Raw genomic sequence first — 19907 nt, 5'->3', positions numbered from 1 at the left:
TACGACCTGTACATGTGTTTAATATTCATAGCCATTCAAGAGATTCATAGAAGCCATGTCAAGTGTTTCTCTAACACTATTGGTGGGAACTGTGGTGGAAAAAACTGAAATAAATACTGCAAACATTAACACATGTTCACCCAATATCATTCACCCCGTATCACTCCAATTTTCTCCCTACACCTGCTTTATGCAGAGCTCAGAAGAATGGCCAAGTATATCCTGGAAAAGTCATTAAACTTTACATTAAATGTAATGCAATGTTTCTCCACATCATAGACCTTGACTGTTCTTTCTTCTCTCTTCTCTCTCTCCATTTAGTCATTTTTAACTACTATTAGACCAGGACTTTCTCTTTCTGTAGGAGCTCTAATGGCACTGGAAGGTTATTATGCAAGCCTTCTGTTCGAAGTCAGAAAGTTAAAAAGCAATCAGAAGTTTTTAAAGGCTTAAAACTTTCCTTTTTGATAACTTACAGTGAAGGCTGTTTAAGGCCAAACTGGACCATTTTCTAATTATGCTGCTCGAGGTTTAGTCTGCTGGGAGACCTTTACTGACCTTTTCTCTCCTCTCACTCTTCATACATTCATAAGTCACTACTACATGTCATGAATACTGATTCTCTCTCTGCACCGTCCTGCAGGATCTCTGCTCCTATCAAGTCTGCAACGAGAGCTTGCTTTCTGACTTGTTTTCTGCTCTCTGTCTCTGTCCTCCTTTCTTTCTTTCTGTCCTCTAACCCCAACAGCAGGAAGCCTCCACCTCTGAGCCTGGCTCTGCAGGTTTTTTTTATAGTAAAAAGGAGTTTTACTTTTCCAACTTTGTCCATGTGAATAAGTTAAGGTATTTTTCCTGAACTATCTAAGGTGACTATGCTGTTACTGGAACCTTGAAAAATATAATTAAATAGATTGAACTGGTTGAAGCAGATGGCTGCCATCTATAGTGTCTGGTTCTACTGAAGGTTTTTACATGGTAAGAAGGAGTTTTAGCTTCCCTCAGTCATTCACCTGTTGTGAATATGTAGATTCCTACACTTGCATTTGCTTGCTTGTTTCTTTTTTTTGTTGTTTTTCTGTCTAAACATATTTGTTTTGTTTTGAGGTTTTTTTGCATTCTCCATTCTGTTTGTAAAGTCTTTACCTCTCCATTGTGTGCATTGTACTATAATTGATGTTGTATAAATCAAACTGAATTAAACGTATTTGTATGTTGTAGACAAAGACCTGTCACAGTGGTAGATAAATTTGTCAAATGATTGCAAATGAATAAAGTGGGTTATTTAAATATGTTCTGCCTTACAATGTTCAGTCAGGAGACTTTGCATCTGAATTAGTTAGCAAATTTATCTAAGTACCTTAAACATCTTGTCTGAGTACTTTATCCCTTAAACTTAAGTCTGGGCAAAAACAGAAGTGATTATGAAATACTATGAGCAACGTTAGACCTTCAGATTAACAGTGAAGTCCTTATCAATATGACAAATTTGTAGTTGTACAAACATACTTCTAAGACGAGATGGCATTAAATCAATACTAAAGCCAGCAAATTTTAGAATTAAGTTACACAGACATTCATTTTCATTCAGCACAGTTAATTCTAAATTCCTTCATTTAAAACATGCCGGTGGTCAGAATGAATAGAAAAATAACCTAATTTGAAGATATTGGTCCTTTTGACCACTGATAGTCTTTCCCGTCCTGCTGATGGTACTCTCTCTGAACAAATAGTACTCGGTAACTTAGTAAAAGTATCAAGTCTCCACCTCTCAGTCAGGATGAATTAGCCAGTTCATCCTGTCATGTCAATAAGTGTCAGATTAATTCTTCCTGCAGCCTGGAAACTGCTGACAGGAGCCACAACGGGGCCAACTAGTGCCTTTGAAGACCCAAACTAAAGGTTAGCTCGCCGGGATAACGTCGGCGTTTCAGCATCTGTCTTTTTCACGCGTCGACAGGAAGAACAGTAACTGACAGAGAGCGAGAGTGTTTCCTGTCACCAGCAAACCTGAACAGTTTAAAGAGCACAAAATCCACGAAAATGAAATTATACATTTTAGTGGAAAGATTTGACTAAAAGCACACATCATATTTGAGAAAATTAACATAATTGGGTCTCTGTGTGGATTTGAAAAGCACATTTTATAACCCCCCAAAAAAGACCATCTTTATCTTAGCATGTCCGTTATATCATGAATACCCAAACAGCAGCGCTGCGTCTACAATAGTTAATACGGAAATGTTGGGTGTTGAAACCTTCATGGTTCTTTGTGAGTCCTGATCATTTATAAGCATGAAAAGGCTCGAAGAAAGCAAAAAACTTTCCTTTTTTGTAGAGTGTGTGTATGTGTGTGTGTGTATGGGGGGGGGGGGGGTAGAAATGTGCAAACTTTTTTGGAGGGGAGGAGGATTTCAGAGGTTGTGCTCAAATCCCCGGAAAATTCAAAGTGAGAGAGTGAAGGGGGTGGATCTGCCAGAAGAGAGGGGTGGCAGGGAGGTGGAGGGCTGGGTGATGTATGGATGCGTAAGAGTGAGAGTTTATTCACTGGTGTCTGAGGGAGCCTTTCAGAGCCACTGAGTGAGTGTCTATAGCGGGGCAATCAACCATAGGACGAGGAGGCTTTATCTCTAAAATACAACCCCACCTCCACCACCACTGCCACCACCAGCCTGCAAAACCCTTCAAACACACACACACACACACACACACACACACACACACACACACACACACACACACACACACACACACACACACACACACACACACACACACACACACACACACACACACACACACACACACACAAGCACTCTGGTACCTGTGAGAGTCTCTCATGTGCAGCTAAGGGTGCCATTGAGGGAGACAGGGGGGAGAATGGCCCGTGAGCGACAAACAATCCTGAGGAGTCTATCATTCTGTGGTGGTGTTGTCTTAGAGCTTGAATAGACCCACTGTGACCTACCCACCACCACAACCTCCTCCTCCTCCTCCTCCTCCTCCTCTTTCTCCTTCTACTCCTTCCTATCTGCTGCCAACCACTCCACAGCTTCCATCTCCAACCCATCCTGCCAATAAATGTCTTATCGCCATCGAGCTGCTGTCTTCAACAAAAAAACAAAAGGCAATTGTATATTTGCAAGCTGCCAAAACATATTATTTCCCCCAAAGGAGTCTGTTTTTCTTAGAAAAACAAAATTCAATAACCAACCAATGGTCCCTTCGCACTTCTTATGTCTGTAAGTCGATACATTTTTTTATAATTCCAAATTACACTGGACACTGTGCAGTTTCTGTCCAATTTATAATGTTTATATTGCCTCATCCTTTGATTGTAATTATGTATACTTAAAACCCCACACTTTGAAATCCATTCAGACACTAAGTTGCTCATATGAGACACATATATGTCGTATATATAATAGTGGCTAACCAGGAAGTAATACCACCTGTCAAGATTTAATAGGACGATATTTATTTTTTCTTATTTTCTTTTTTTTTTTCTTGCTTCATAATGTGCTATCTCATAATTTGAATCTGTTGACATTATCCTACTTTTTCACTTCTGTTTTAACTCTCTCATATAATTTTCTTTCTTTATGAAACTTAATTATATATATTGTCACATTTTAACAAAACATTTTTGATTTTTTGTGATGATATATAGGGAATATAGTGTTCTTATTTCACTGTCCCTTTGATTGATTTGGTCATAGTTGTTTTCATATATGCCTTTTACTATTTTACCACTTTGATTTATCCAATTGTTTTTGGAGGGTATTACCTTGAGATTTGAGATCAAATGATATGTTCAGAAATATTTTTCATTTTAATGCTCCATCAATCATTTGTGAAGCACACTGAGTTGCATTTTGTTGTCTGGAAGTTCTTATATAAAGAAAGATTTAGTATTTTGTAATATATGTACACTATTGGTGTTTTTGGCTCTGTTGTCCTACATTGCTTTTGTTTTTTTTCATTAAATCATTTAAAATCATACAACACCAACTACAAAAAGTTGGGATGCTGTGTTTGACGTAAAGAAAAACAAAATGCGATTATTTTCAAATCTCACATTTATTTTCCGAGTAGAACAGAAACAATATGAGATTTTGAAACAGAGACAATTGACACTTTCATTTGAAAAGCCATTAAGAATTGGATGGCAGCAAGCTTTTTTTAAAAAAAAGATGGAACAGGGGCAAAAAAAAAGACAAGAAAACTAATTCGATCAACTGGCAACAACTCTGCACCTCAAGAGTTGTCTTTTAATTGAATTGTACTTGTACTACGACAATAATAATAATATACTGTATATTATATATATAATAAAAATAAGTTCTCCCTGTGTGTGCGTGGGTTTCCTCCAGGTACATGCAAAAAACATGCACCGGGGTTCCCTGAGCAAGACCCCCCCCCAGCTCCCCCCTGAGAACTGCTCGGTGGCTGCTACCTATTGGTCAATTCGAGATGGAATTTTCCTAATACAGTGCTAAAATACAAAAATGAATTTAAAAAAAATGTATTCTATTTAATTAATTGTATTTCAGAGAGGCACAGCCTCTCAAATGTAAAGATGCCCAGCAGTTCAATCATCTAAAACAAACTGCAACAAAACATTTTGGAACAATTTCATGAAAATGTTTCTCAAGGTGAAATTGTAAGAATAAGACAACAGCAATTTCCCAAAACACAAGCAACTGGCAATAAAAACAAACAAACACAGACTTCTAGATGTGTATCTGACATTTTCCTACAAAGGAACTGAAGATGGAAATGAGTTCTGGCTGAAATCTTCCATATTAACATTTATGTACTTGTACACCTCTTTATTTAAATAATAAAAATAAAAGAGGAGGCTACACAAAGATAAGTGGTCCAACTTTTTTTGATCACTTTTTATTTAATGTTTCAGATGCAGAACATGTAAAATACAGATGAACACCATTCACCAACAACAGAATGTCCCAACTGTTTCTGGGTTTTGTTGCTGCCTTCATATAAATAAAACAAGCAAATATTTTCAATGAAATTGTAAAATGTCTTAGTTTGAACATCTTGGAATACAGTTTTAGGAGCTTTACACATCGTTTTGTGTCATTTTGTTGTCCAAACATTTGGGGAGTTGAGGCTATTTATACAACTAATCTCATTTATGGATTGCACTAAAGTTCATTATCTCCAATAGGCTTCTCATATTTTTGTCTGCAGATGTTAGAGCAGTGAACAAACGGTATATAAAAAGTAGACCGCAGTGAATCTTGGCAATGAATAAAACTGGCAGTGAGCAATGTCGGTATAAGGAGGTCACATTCAAGGGCATGTAGCACAAACATTGTGTTTGTTGGAAGCTGGAGTGTCCTGATATATAGTCACAATTGCAAGTTTCATTTTATTTAATGTGTTTTAATGTATATTGTCCTCACGTGCGCTTCTTTTACACAATCTGAACCAAAGACTAGAACTTCATCTGGTTGCAGATAAAGATAAATGATCAGCAAGCCAATTGGTTAAAGGAACTACAAGCAAAATTGCAAATTTGTTCCTTCAGATAGGAACATTTTTAGGTTTTACTGCAGTAGATTTTAGCACTAGGATCGATCCACAAGCTTTGCCTTCAAACACATTTAGTCCATTTTGCTGCAGAGACTGTTGCTGCAGGTCAACTAGTCCTGCATCGTTGTTTCAGTTGTAGTTGCTTGAAAGTGCGTTGCAACTAAAGCTGAGTTGAGTTGCTTTAGGTTGTGATGCTGAAGTGAGTCCCAACGATTCACCACTGATCCACCAGAAGTAAACATTCCTCAATGTGCAGGAAACAAACAACATAGTGAAGAACTCTATTGTATCTGCCCTTGAGGATGCAGGCAGATATATTGAAATCTGGGGTCTTGTTTTCTGACGAAGGTTACGTTCTTCAAACAAGTCCATTTGTGTCTTTAGACAAGCAGCACCGAAACTCGATTCGACTCTCTACCACTGTGTGGGAAAGGCAGGAGGACCATGACTCATCCAAACATATGGCCCCTGATTCCCCCTGCCTGATCCGTCCACAGCATCTGTTTCCAAGTGCACTGCGGGCAATCGCTGTGACCAATAACATTGTGTAGATGTGCGCATGAACGGCACCCCAGGAGAAGATGGAGCTGGTTGCAGGGGTACAGGGAGGGCACGGGGCTGGTGGCTGCTGGGGTAAGGTGGGGGGGGTACGAGGGCACCAGGAGGGCGTAAACAGAAAGGCATAGAATACAGTCATTACCCACCCAGGGCTATTCCTCTCTGGCCCATTAGCTGCTGGCGGCCGTGACCAATTGGGTTTTGTCACTCCTAGCAGGGTCATCCAGTGGTGGTCTGGGCCTTTTCTATAATGGACGCTCACTCAGCCGTCCTCACACAAAACCCTGAAGAGGAAAAGAAATTCTCTCCCTGAATCCCTCTCCTCTCCCTCTCAGTTTAAAAGGAGCCAGTCAGGCAAGAAAGAGAAAGAGTGAAAAGTGATCATGAAAAGAGATTTGTTGCAATGTGAGACGCTCGGGGAAGTGATCGTTTAGCCACACGTGGGTTGAAGGAGCTCCATGGCGGTGGGTCTTGTTAACCCTCTTGACTCGTACGCCAGAACCCACATCAGACTGTTGTGTGTCTCAAAGTCCGAGGACATGGTTCCTTGTGGGATAAGCTCACAACTTCGCGACTGGTGGCGTGTTTGATTTTTCAGAGTGGGAAACACGGACCTTGAACAGGCCACAGGAGATTATCCAGGGTGTATGAAAACTGAACTGTGAACTCGGAGGGTTAAAAGTTGTGCTGCGGAAAAGGAAACAAAGTGCAGTGTGATCTTCAAGGAATACCACATAAATCATTGTCTTGAATTGCCTTGACCAAGTTCAATATTATATAAGAAGATCAAACTGTGTTCATAAACCAACACAGACAAACCAAAAAAATACATGTAGGAAGCGATCGTACCTCATGTGATGTACATTTTCCAGACTTACCTAACAAATAATATGTGTGCAACACAAATGCATATTCTATCAAGAATGAGTGGTGTATGCCTGTCTGTGTGTGGGTGTGTTATTTTGTCCAGTCCAAAGCTGAATAAAAGGCCAGTTAGCCACCTAGCGGGCTACTAATTCTCCATGTCAAATACAATGGCAGCAATTATATGGTAATCAGTGTTGGTGGCTCATACCTTTCTGCTGCTTTCTGTGAGTGTGTGTCTGGCCGAGCTGCTCCTCAGGGAGACGGTTAGTCACGGCTTATTATTGACCCATTAGACACCCGTCCCACTGCCAGAGAGAATCCAGTCGGCTCACAGGCTGCGCTGCATTCACTGAACAACAATACGGAGAAGGAGACTGAAAATTAAGTTAATCAGTTTGTTATCTGTGTGTAAATCAGTGATACATCACAATCAAAAATGTCACATTCGAGAGACTTTACCCGTGGTTTTGAACGTTTTGAACGTTTTGAACGTTTTGTCAATCGCTTTTCAAACCACATTTTTGTTGTTTTCAACAATAAAATATGTTTTCTAAATGTTAGAGAGAGATTTTCAATTCCAGTTTGCTCAAACTCGTTCAAAACTCAGTGATTATGCAGCTTTGGGAGTGTGATTTTTTATAATTAAAAAAGTGGCTGCTGACAAAAATTTGGGATATAGTCAAAATAGAAATATCAATGTACAAAATAATGCACACGCAAACATATTAAAATACAATGTAAACTTCATGGATATAGTTAAGAAGATAGATTTTACAAACAGCCTGTGCCCTAACATCGTGGCTGCAAATGCAAATAACCATTTGGAAAATTTTGTTTTAGCACTTAACTATGCTGTTTGGTTAGTGTTCAAACTTTAGGATGAGCGATTTATTCCAAGTTTAAATAACAGATTAGCATGCAAAGGGCATTCATAGCACGATGGACACAAGCCTGTGAAGATATTCTCTTTCAAAACACAGGCCTCGTGTCTTTGTTGCCTCTTCTCTTCGTCATATAATCGAAAACTGTGTTGTTTTGATATAATCCTCCAGATCTGTCAACTCTAAAGCTTGCCCTCTGCCCCACCCATCTCTCCATCCCTCCATACCCCCACCCAACAACACACCCACGCAGACCCCGCTGCCACCTCCTCTGCAGTCCCCTCCCCTCAAAAGCAAAGCTCTCTTTGTTAACCTAATGTGCTTTTACCAGTTGCTTTTTGCCAGGGAGACATCTGCTGTGTGCAACCAGTCAATATTGTGAGGACAGTTCAAAGCAGCCAGTTCATTATCTGTGTCAGCTTAACAACCCGAAGGTAGCGGTCTAAGGGACACAAGGAGGTGGGGGGGGGGGGGGAGGACGGGAGGAGGAGGTTGGGGGGGAGGGGGGACAATGTGTGAAGACACAATAGACTCCTCATTAACCAGTGATTTATCATGATGGGATGCCCAGTTCAACCTTTGCCCCTCCCCTCAGCGCACACACCTCTAGAAACCCCAGAGAAGGATGCTATTGTTGGAAAAAAGGAAAGAGGACTGTGAAAGTGGAGTTGAAAGCGAAATTATATAGTTAAAAAGTCAAATGAAAAGTAAAAGTGAAAGAAAGTCGTCCATAGCTAAAGTGTGTCCTTCACAGTGTGTGTGAGAATAAAGGCCAGCCGAGCAGTGACACTTCTAAACTTTGGTGCGTTTCACTTTTGTTAATAGAAGAACTAATAAAATTTTTTTTAAAAGTCTAGTACTCTCTTTTAGATAGTGACTTCCAATGGTGCTCCTTTTATTTTACTTTACTACTCAAACACTTTTCACTATGCCAGACTTCAGCAGAGTTTCACTCCTTTGATTCCCCGCAAACAAATTGTGAGAGAAGCTGACAGCCCCAAAAAGTCAACTTTATTAAACATTACACACAATTTGATTCACACCGTAAAAATTAGCCTTGCAACAGACACACCCTCCCTTTCCCGAGGTCGAGCTTTATGAAAGTCAAATCTCTCAGTCATAATGATATCATACATGTCAGAAAGCCTCTAAAGATGCTCCATGCATGCATATGCAGCGAGATCATAGTCCATCCCGGGCCGCGCTGCCGTCACAGAGACGGAGCCTCCTCCTGCGCATAAAGGCTGTATAATGAGCGTTTAATGTATGGCTTCTCAAAATGCAAGAGAAAGGGGAATATTCAACGTGGCCCATGTGGTGGTTTTGTAAAGCTGCTGCATGAAGGAACACACCCCTTTTTCGCTTTTCTCCTTTTCTCCATCCTTTCCACGCAATCCCCCCCCCCCCCCCCCTCCTTTTCCACCCCCTCCCTCTCTTTCTGAATCCATTTGCCTAAATCAATCTCACAGGAGGCGGTCGTGGATAATGTACCAGCCAGGGTTTGTAAACCGTTTTGTTAACAATGCATTTTGAAAAGAATAGAAAAGAGGAGGAGAGGAGAGAGATAAAGCGAGACAGAAGAGAGCGAGCGAGGGAGACCGGGCAAAATGGGCAGAAGGGTGCTGAAAGAGGAACAGTTGGGTGGGTGTGGTACGGCGGCGCTGCCTCGGACGGGCCCTATGTCGACTGGTGACACCCCTGTCCCGTCTCCTCCTCCCTCGGCTCAAGCCTGCATCCGCCTAATTCGGTGCAGTCCTCACTTTAGTCACACCACCTGCCTTCGCCATTCTTCACCACACACCCACCCATCCGCTGACAGGACAAACAGACGGAATAAACCTCTGTAACTCAGCCCAAACACACCCGTCTCACACACACAAGTACCCTCACTGACAGGCCTGAAGTTGGAACTGGCGATCAATAATGAGGATGAGAGATGGTCAAGCTTAGAAGCTCATCTACATCAATATCCTGCGCGGTGATTACAGGGGAACACATGCGTTTACTTACTGGAGTATTGTCGTTAAAGAGTCTATCTACTGGCTTAAGGTGTAAAGGCTGTGCAGACTCAAAACTGAAGTGATTTCACACTCAACTGAGATCAAATCAATACATAGATCAGATCAGAATATGTTGGCTTTGTTTCTTTCACAATAAAATTTGAAACCATAATATTAGATGAAACTTGAATGCAGAATGACACAATTGGCAATGTCCTTATTGTATAGAATAATAATTATTAATATATACTGTTTTAATATATGAAAAGGTTGATATCATTTCAATGTGTATGTAATTCATGTATGATTTTAATAATGAATTTATCTCTTCATTAATGCAAATATACACAAAGCAAGATACTTATTTAACTTGCAAAACTGCAGCTTTTGCAACAATTCATTTTATAACTTTTTAAAGTATTTTTATTTGGTTGTGCAGGTGAAAATCAAAGTGAATCTAAAACGGTTCGTGAGCTAAATATATAGACCAGGTGCTCTACATGTCAATTCATACTTAAAAAGCCCAGATCTGGACAATGGAAAGCATTGCTACTAACTTAAGATCAAATAATGAGCAGGTTTAAGCTAAACCAAAAAGGAAAGAGGTACATATGCATGAAAACATAAGCAAACATATAACTGATTGGAAAAGTATATACTTTTAAATATATAAAAGTAAATGTTATATATAAAAGTATATATTTGCATATACTACAAAGTAGGAATAATTCATTCTTATTTGCACTTTCCTGATTGTTTGAGACGTAATAATGGTAACCTAATCCAAGCGAGGAGTCAACTGCTCCTCTACAAGTTAGTAGTGACATATCCTATCAGCTGGGACCTGTTCCTTCATGTTCCCTCTGCAGAGCTGCTTTGCCTATCAAAGACCCCTTTGGCCTGAGGAAACCTGGGCCACTTTGACACCATATTCCCCCGGGAAACTCTCAGCTCTCCACCAAAGCACCCATTACTGGATCATAAGCTTCAGAATCGAGAAACAGTGGACAGGAATCCCCAGTAGAGTCCTGTGGATCTGCGCTGATTTGCAACATAAGCCCCCCTGCGATTGCCCATTAGCCCCTGTCCCTCCTGACACCAGCTCGCGGGGTAGCATGTGCAACCGGCTACAATGTGTTGCCATTGAACGTTTGCACCCATTACCTCCCCTAATTGGCTGTGAGGGGTATTATGAGAGGTTGTGTCCTCCGGGAATTAATAGTGACATCTGAACTGATGTCCACTTAAAATGAAGACGATGTTGAGTCACCGTGCGGTGGCAGAAGTGAATTCTTCAGGGATGCAGCTTAAAATCTGATGATTGATGGGTTATTATAATACGAATCCCCCATGTCAAGACCAATTTTGGTTTTCAGATGTCTCCACCCTACTAGAAGGGTTCACTGTACTGGTTTGAATTTAGATCATTTGCACCAAACTGATTAGTGAATCAGTGTGTAAACAAAATATATTCTTTTTACTACATTTATAAGGCACTCATGTTTTTATGCATTTATTCACACAAAATCCCTGTGAACCACTGTGTTAGTTTTGTTTTTGTTTTACATGTGCAGGCAGGACAAAGTCTTTATACAAATATTAAAGCATCAGAGAAAACAGCTTACAAGAACAAACCATGGAACCTATAAATGGTATTTATAAGGCAAGAACAAATAAATAAAGTAGATGCGTTTCTGTAATAGGGTTAGTCTTTGGAACAATTTGAATGATAGCTTAAAAACCCAGGATACACTTAAAACATTTAAAAGGTGGTTAAAACAGCACTTTTGAAAAATATCGAGCTCTAAGCCGCTATAAGCCGCCATGTCTCTACAGACCTCCAGGCACAAACGTCCTTGTTTATTTTCACATTTTCTTTAGGCCCCTTTTACACGACAACGAATTCGAGTTTATCCGCAAAACTTTCTTCACTTTTGGGGGGTCCGTTTACACGACACCAGTTTGCGGATGCACTGTATCTACCAAGTTTTTAATCCGGCTCCCAAGGTGGAAAGATTCTTTCACGGCGCAAATCGTTTCTGCGGAGACTGATGGAGGTTATAGAACCTGCTACTGTGCATGCACATCTCTCCCCCTCTGTCCTGCTTATTCAGTTGTAAACAAACATGGCGGCCACGTAGTGGTACGACCCGCGGTCCATATTCTAGTTTTATGGTCCAGATCAGTAGTTTAATAGTTGCGACTCTCCCTGATATCATCCGATGTGTCATCAGTCCATGCGGATGTCGGGTTCTCTCCCATTTTCTTCACGATTATAGTGTTTTGTTCTCTGCCCACACGTATGTGTAGTTTCATAACAAAATCAAGCAACAGCGCCCTCCAGTGGCCCGGCATACTAACTACATCATTGTCTCTGTGTCCGCTGCTGCAGTGTAAACGCACTCCTTTTTTTTTTGCGGATTAGGTGTTGTAACTCGCTTTAACGGAAGCATATCACGTACTGATAACGTTTACATATTACTTATGAAGTATTTTCCTGTAACGCCACCATCAAGGGACGCATTTTGACGCATGATACAAAGCATCTATAGTGGTCAGATGTGTCCCTGGCCACTTCAGTAAGTGGTTTAGTACCTGTTCACACTTTTCTTGAGGGCTTGCCACTAGTGATCAGATCACCTGAAGCACATGTTGCCAAGTTTGAACGGCACTGATTTGGCTGGGTGAAATACAGTAGAACCTCTGAGGAGGGGACATGGTTAAGAGGACACCCTGTACTGAGCGGACACATCGCTGTGCACTGACACACATTACCTGTTGACACACTGTAATGTGGGGACAACTGCCTGATGCGGACAACGGACATGTTTTACTGCCAAATTTCAAGCTGAGCAATACTAAGACGGCCAAAATACTTGGCTGGACCTGATTATTGGAATATTCAGGCCGATGATACACGATTGCCGCCACACTAGACTCCAGGTTCACTTTCATGCGAGTTCCATAACGTAACGATCACGAAAATCCCCTCAGAGGGTCGGAGAGGAGCCGAGCACACAAGGTGGGGAACGAGTTTGACGTCAGACTACTTAAGTTTCACTTTCACTTAACAGCAGAGACCATAAGGCCCATGTATGGAATCACAGAAGCGCCAAAATTAAAAGGAAATAAATGTGGAAATATAAAGAGACGCAATAAAAATATACAAAGATATTCATATCTTTTTCTATCTTGTCTTTGCTTATTCCATTTTGTCAATGCTTCTCCTGTTTTGTATTTGTCTTTTCCATTTGCTTTTTGTCATTGCATTTACTCGATGAGTCAAGACGTCTGGAAAAGACAAAAGCAATACAATGTAAATCAGCAAGGGCTGTGGGGAGTCTTCTGTTCAGGGGGACTAGTCCATAACTGATCACACCATGACCACATCATTTATCGATAAATTTTACCAGAAGTCCCATCAAGCTCAAGAACTATTTTGCAAAGGAGTCAAATAAACAGCTATCACATAATCACACATTTCAGTAAAACTTAAAAAAAAGGTCTCTAAGGCCCCGTCTACATGACAACGTTTCACGTGACAACACCTAATCCGTTAAAAGAAAAGGAGTGCGTTTACACTGCAGCGGTGGACACACAGACAATGATGTAGTTCGTATGCTGGGCCATGGGAGGGCGCTGTTGCTTGATTTTGTTATGAAACCACACAGACATATGTGCAGAGAACAATATGCTATAAACGTGAAGAAAATGGAGAGAACCCGACATCCGTATGGACTGATGACACATCGGATGCTATCAGGGAGAGTCTCAACTATAAAACTACTGATATGGACGATAAAACTAGAACACGGACCGCGAGTCGTACCACTACGGATTTGCCATGTTTGTTTACAAGTGGATGAGCAGAAAGAAGGGGAGAGAAGTGGAGACTTGTACATGCGCAGTAACAGGCTCTGTCACCTCCATCAGTCTCTGCAGGAGGGAATAGCGAGCGTGAAAGAATCTTTCCACCTTGGGAGCAGGTATAAAAACTTTGCGGATACAGTCGATCCACACACTGGTGTCATGTAAACGGACCCCCCAAAAGTGAAGAAACTTTTGTGGATACACTCGTATTCGTTGCCGGGTATGGGGCCAAAGAACCACAATGAAATGCATTAATCGATCAGACACATACAACTCTACGGAAAAATCAACAGCGTGCCATCTATAGCATATTTCCAATAATACCCTTTGAATTCATCAAGAGATATCGGTATACATAGCCAATCCCTTTTCAAATCATTCTAAAATGTAGAAAATATAACTGATAACTGATCCATCTGTTAGAGGCGTTGAGGAGGTCACAACAAGCCCACTTGGAGTTTTCCAACCACCCACAATGAGTCCGAGCAGCACGATGCATGAGCCAAGCTGCTCACGGTTCAGTTGCATGTGGTCTGTAGATCAGAGCACACAGACTCCGAGTGTGGTCCATCAACAGCTCTTCCTAATCAACCCCGGGGACCTCAGCCTTTTAGCCGCCAAGCCGCAACGTGTCTCGCTGTGTTTACACACGCTGATTAGTTTGGTTATAGTACAGAGTGTCCCAAGGACTGTGATCTCTGAATCAATGCGCTCCTCAGTCCCATCCTTTATCTTCCCGTCCCTCGGCCACAAAAGCGAGAGATCCTCTTGGAAGCGGCAAGAGAAATTAAGGGATCAGAGTCGGCCCACTCCTGAGCAAACAGACTGAGCTAATGGACTGGCCGCATTCTCCTCCCCTCAAATTATTAGCGGAGCAAGGGAATGTAGCCAGTCCAGTCACCATGTTAATGCTAAAGCTCACTAATCCTTTACACACACACACACACACACACACACTGGCCTCACACTTGCCTTGATACACACATGGCGACTGAGTAATCACTCCACCACCCAAGCAGTGTGAGAGGATGGAAGAGTTTGGAATGGCAAAGGAATGAGGCTGAAAATGCACGCATGCACACTGGGAAGGTTCTCAGAAGCCCGAAAAACTTTGTCGGTTTGACAGATGTGAAGAAAATGACAAAGACAGGATCCACCGCCGAGGACTTTTTATGGATGTGTCCAATTTGACTTTATTATCTTGACCGTATGAGGAAACCTGACTCACATGGGAATGCTAAGCTACCCCAACAGATCTCATTAGGCTTCCACAGCAAAGTGATGATGGCACGGCGAGGAAAGATCGTCTCCTCTGGGTTTAGGTAAGAAACAGCTGGCTACAGAAGAATATGTTAATGCCAGTTCTTGGGAGGAGTACTTTAGGCTTATGAGGGATTAGAGCTTGTTGGCCAGCCCTGACTCCCTGCTGAGCGAGCACGCTAATACAGGTGTTAGTAAACTGGCATTAGACTCCAGCTAATTAGCTCCCATTCACCAAGTGATTGTCCAGCCAGCTCTGCCATTTGTAGCGCTGTTTGCTCATCGGCAGGGAGGTCCTGGTGCTGTGGTGGGTCCGTGCATGATCCGACATGATCTCCATTCATCCTTCTCTCTCGCTCTCCCATTAGGCCACAGGATAGCAAGGCCCGTCCAGCAGAGGGATCCTCAGATGGTTTTAGAAGAACGAGAAGCCAAAACATGGGAACAGAGCACAGCTTTCCATCCACATCAGAATCTCCCAACACACAATCATTAATGCATATGTAAATACAAATACCACCTTTAAGGAAGTATAAAGACAGAAATGAGCATATATTTGTGATAGGCAGTGCTCTACGTGTTAATTGAAAAAAAAATCAATAGGTCAAAAAACTATTAAAAGAAGACGCTCTATAATGATATCATAGCACATGGATTTAAGAACCAATAACTTTAAAAATGCAACAACATAAGCTAAAATGTATGTACATGTACTGTGAATATGAGGTATTGTTATTGTTATATATGGACTCTTCATGTTGCTGTTAAGAGTGTTCAGGATTGATAAGGTGCTTCCCCTCCAGTATAGAGGAGTTTAGTGAAATAGCAACATATCTTCACCTCTGTTTGAAATAACAGTTGGCGTGTGAGCCAAAGTGAGACAGCAGCTCTTCAACTATTCTCATTTATGACGAAATTGACTAGTCACTTCATTACTACTTTTATCAATTAATAGCAGCCAAAAGTAACGCTTAAGTAATATGTTACTTCATGAAGCATTATTTGCTGGTAATAACTACAGATTGAGACAAAATGAAGCATTTTATCAGATATATTGTGTTTAGGTAAGTAGGGTTATGGAAAATTGTTTTCTGTTGCAAAGTACAAACTGTTTTCTGACGAATAAAAATACAACCTACTTCCCCACTTCCTGATGTGCACACACACGCACAACACACACACACACACACACACACACACACACACACACACACACACACACACACACACACACACACACACACACACACACACACACACACAAACAAAATCTGTCTTCTCTGACAAAAAGATTAAGGAGTCTTGCAACAGATGGTATATGGCCCCCACAGAGTCCTGATCTCAGCATCATGCAGTCAGTGTGGGATTTCATTTAACACAGAGAAAAGCTGGATATAGGATAAAGGAGAACTGTGTCAGACCTTTTTGAGATACTTAAAGCGACAATCATCATTTTACCGGATGTAAAACTCAAGGTTATGTCAAGAAATTGCAAATATATGCAATCTCACTTAAAGATACGGTAAAATAAAAACAAACATCTCTAAAAACATGTCAAGCACCTTAAAAGCTGCAGTTTATTCTTTTACCAGTGTCTGTGAGTGTTTTGGTCATTACAGGGAGGCATTTGTGGGTCATTGTGGAGAAGAGATTTTGTTTCTATATTGTTCATCTCTCTCTGTACAGGTGCTAAAGTATGGGTGTTGACTTTTAGATGATTTCCATGATCCTTTAGGGCTTATGCAAGAATAGTTATGCACTTTGTCTCCATATATTCTGTGAAGTTTAAGTGTTTTGCTTAGTCTTGATTTCTTTAGTAAGAACAGGGTCGTCCCCACCATTGCCATTTCTTGCGATAATTGCTCGGTGTTTGCATTTGTGATATACACAAACTCATTCACTGATTATAAATGTAAGGGATGGAGCAGAATTCAAAGATGGGCATTATGCTGTCCTTCACTGTTGCTCTATGTGGGAAAGAGACTAAAGGTTAGTTGGTTGACATTCCCAAAGCCATTCTGCTGTGGAAGTCGGCAGTTCAAAGGAGTCATTAAGCTTCACCCATCCTGCCACAAAGGGGAGATTTAAGACAGCAAATAGATCTGATAGGAGGAAGAAAAAAATAAACCCCAAAGCCAAACACAAATATCCACTAAGAGGCTTTGGCGTATTATGCTATTATCATCACATCCAAGGAGCTTCAACAGCTTCAACTGTTTCAAGTTTAATTTTCTCCTGGGAAAGTCTCATCATAACTCATGTATTCTGTTTTTCTTTTACAGGTAAGATTGTTGAAATTACAGTGTTAAAAAAGTTTTATACCTTCATCATTCAGACACTTGCACCAAAAGTTCGTTCACAGGAACAAGACTGGAGACAAGAAGTGTGTTAAAACAAAGAAGTCCTGTGACGAAATGAAATTTTTCTATGAGAATTTGAATATTGATACAAAATTTTGTGTACAATTTGTTTCTATCTTGCACAAGTTTAATGTTTCATTCACCATGTAATACCAGAATGAATTTATCAGATTGTCTGCATGTTTATTGTGCACAACAACTGCAAACACAGAACTACCTTCATCGTAAAGAAGAACCAGGCATCCTAGAAGTGGTGATGTGGCTCCCGAATCACTCTGATCTCAACACCATCAAGTCTGTGTGGGTTTATGTGAAGAGGCAGAAGGATCCGACCCAATCTACATCAATACAAGATCGGTAATTACTTCTCAGAGATGTTTTAAATCAACCTCTGTCCAGATTTCTTCAAAAACTGTGCACTGTGCAACTGTGCCAAGAACTGATGCTGCTTTAAAGGGAGTCACACAAAATACTGTTTTCCCTCTCTCTAATTGACTTGCACTTTTATGTTTTACATGTTTGACAGTAGGGATGTCCCGATCACACTTTTTTGCCCCCGATACCAATCCGGTTTTTCAGAATTGAGTATCGGCCGATACCGATACTTTCCCGATCCGATACTTTCCTGATCCGATACTCACATTGCTATTGCAAATATACTCAATAGTCTATTTTTGGAGCAACTAAGATGTCTGAAGCTAAAAGAACTATTGGCAGAAGCTTTGTTTAGCTCGAAATTATTGGAAAACTCAATTGAATCAAAATTCTTCTCTTTCTCTTTAGTTGTTGTAAACTGAGGGTACATCCTCACGACGAAAAAACAATCTTTTTCCTCCCTGTCCTGCTTCCAAAAAAACGTAGACACCTCACTATGAACACGGCTCAACACGAGGCTTCAGGACATGTAGTTTTTTTGGGTTTTTTTTTAGATCGGCGGGGTGATCGGCTGGATTTGCCGATCCCCGATCACTCACAAATCACCAATATCGGCCCCGATCCGATATCTACCGATCGGATCGGGACATCCCTATTTGACAGTTTCATTTGCTGAATGTGTAGAGAATAAAGCAAATGGGAAATTGTTACTTTCAACCCTATGTGGCATCACTGAACCTGAGAACTATCCATCAATGTATTAACTACCTCTGCCAAGGAAGTTATTAAATCACCAACGTTTGTTTGTCTGTTAACAAGTGCATGCTAAAAGAGGAATAAACAGCCACAATTCTGCAACCGCCATTGTCTTCTCTTCTCCCTCCTTCCAACTCCACATCAGGATTGGCCCGACAGACAGCTTGTTGTTACCAGCAGACACGAGCCACAAGTTAGTGAGTGATAATCAATAATAAGCCAAAACTCATGGGATCCCCAAACTAAAAGGCAGTTGATCTGGATGTGGAAAATGTGTCATTTCCCTGTGTCCATGACGAACCTTGGCAGAGGTCACATTCACCAATGACCACCAATGAAAACCTGAGAAAACCTGAGAAAACCCCTCAAACGCCACAAAGGGACCAAACGTACGCAAACTGAACTTGAAGGCCGGCCGGGGCTCAGATGGCAGAGCGGCTTCATTTTTCAAACATTGACTGAGCACTTTGCAAGGCCATGATCACCACTAGTGTGTGTTAAGGCTGCTACGCACTGAGTGATTCTCAGGCCACATTTACACAACAACGAGTACAAGTGTATTCACAAAACTTTCTTCACTTTTGGGAGGTTAGTTTACACTACACCTTTGTGTGGAGCCACTGCACCCGTGAAGTTTTCATACCGGCTCCCAACGAGGAAAGATTCTTTCACGGTCACGATTCCCTCCTGCAGAGCCTGCCGGAGACAACGAGCGCTCTTACTGCACATGCGCATATCTCTCCCCCTCCCTCTCTGTTGAAAATAGTTCCTTCTGCTCATCCACTATTAAACAAACATGGCGGACCCGTAGTGGTTTGACTCACGGTTCGCATTCTAGTTTTATCGTCCATATGAGTAGTTCTATGGTTGAGACTCACCCCTGATAGCATCCGATTCGTCATCAGTCCAGACGGATGCCAGGTTCTCTCCATTTTGTTCACGTTTGTGGCATATTGTTCTCTGCACACAAGTCTGTGTAGTTTCATTACAATAACAAGCGACAGCGCCCTCCCGTGGCCCGGCAGACTAACTACATCATTGTCAGTGTGTTTGCTGCTACGATTTAAACGCACCACTTTTTTTTAAACGGATCAGGTGTTGTCACGTGAAACGTTGTCGTGTAAAGAGGGCCTCAGCTTTCCTCAACGAACGATAACAACCGTGAGAGAATCATAGTGAACTCTTTGATCTAAATCGGTGGTCCTATGTCACACGGAGACCGGTTCGACATGGTCTTGTGACCAAAGACAACCTGTGCTATAATTGTGACGGTGTAAGAAATTTAGGGTGGTGGTGGTGACACTGCTGCGATCCACGTCAACTCACTAACCAATAGAAATACAGTATGAAACGACGTACTGATCAGCACAACACTGGACCAAATTGATGCTTTGCAGCTACAATGGCAAAACGCATCAAAGTAT

The sequence above is a fragment of the Lipophrys pholis genome, assembly GCF_963383615.2.
Source record: "Lipophrys pholis genome assembly, chromosome: 2".
NCBI classification, from domain to species: Eukaryota; Metazoa; Chordata; class Actinopteri; order Blenniiformes; family Blenniidae; genus Lipophrys; species Lipophrys pholis.
The sequence above is the reverse complement of the archived record's forward strand: the minus strand, read 5'-3'. Positions refer to the sequence as shown.